We start from the raw sequence: 1,265 nt of genomic DNA, 5'->3' as shown, positions 1-1,265 counted from the left end.
AATAAAATGATTTTTTTTAATTCTATTGAATTTGAGTGGGTCATATGTAGACAGAGTCAAGATGATATCTCCCCAACCTGGGGAGATTTGACCACCTGGTTCCCAAGGCATCCCTCAGGTCAGATGTAACCTGTGCTCCTTCAGCAACTGCTAGGAGGGACCAATCAATGGACCGTAACCAGTTCCTAACCTTAGCACTGTCCTAAGATTATTCTTATTTTGAGACAAAAACCTTCCTGTGCATAACTCCAAATGGAGCTCCAACCCCCTATATGACTACTCACCGGGTTTTTCAAGGGAATTTCTGCTGCAGGCCTCCCAGAAGAGAAAGCGTCCCCTTCCTTCAAACTAGCTCCACAGCCTTCTGCATGACTCACCTATGGGCGTCAACAAATTCTCAAGAATTTACTACAAGTCCTCGATCGGGTTGCTCAGAAATACCTTAAAGGGCTGATGTTGATTTAGTAGACTTCAGAGATCTGCTGCATCTGCTAGTTCAATTTAATACAACACATACAGAACCAAGGATGAGTCAGACCCACCCCGTGCGGGCTGGCAACAGGGAACCAAAAATGAAGGCAAAACTGCTGCTAGTCAAAAGACAAGGTCCGTGGCCAGGTTGGCTGTGAGTTCGTGAATGTGTTTCCAGACTTGATGGCGCCTATGTTCTCCCGTCCCCTGCACCGTAATTGCAATGCCACCACTCCAGTCACTTGGGATCTTCTGGAGCAGAAGGGATGAAGACATTCCGTGCCTGCCCATCAACCCCGATCCTTGCCTCTGCTTCCATTCTCACACTCAGTCTCCTGCCAAAGGACACCCCACCTCAGGGCATCTGCCCTTGTGTCCCTTAGCTCGTCACCCCCATGGCACCTTCTAACACCATCTCCCCACAAAGGTCTTCTGTCACCACCTGTGCTAGTTACAGAATCTGGTGTCCATTTGAGGATTCAGAGTGAAGGGGTGGAGTCTAGCCTGTCAATCAGGTAGTAGTTGATGGCCTCATTTGGAGGCACTAAGGAGACAAGACACATGCTCACTCCTTGCAAGACATCCCTGCGGAGAAGACACATGGAGAGAGGCTGATGGAGCCAGACCTCTGGAGCTGGAGAAGCTACGTGAAGACCCCTGCCAGTGCTGAGATGCTTACGATGCCACTGGATCCACAAGGTTTCCCACCCACTAGCCTGTGGTCTTCTTGCATTCAGCATCATTGCATGTGTTTTATGAGTCTGAAGAGGACTTTACAGATTGGTATAGGACAT

This window comes from Echinops telfairi, unplaced genomic scaffold (genome assembly GCF_000313985.2).
Source record: "Echinops telfairi isolate 266 unplaced genomic scaffold, ASM31398v2 ScPeMD7_7421;HRSCAF=8459, whole genome shotgun sequence".
Taxonomy (NCBI): domain Eukaryota; kingdom Metazoa; phylum Chordata; class Mammalia; order Afrosoricida; family Tenrecidae; genus Echinops; species Echinops telfairi.
Note: the sequence above shows the minus strand (reverse complement) of the source record.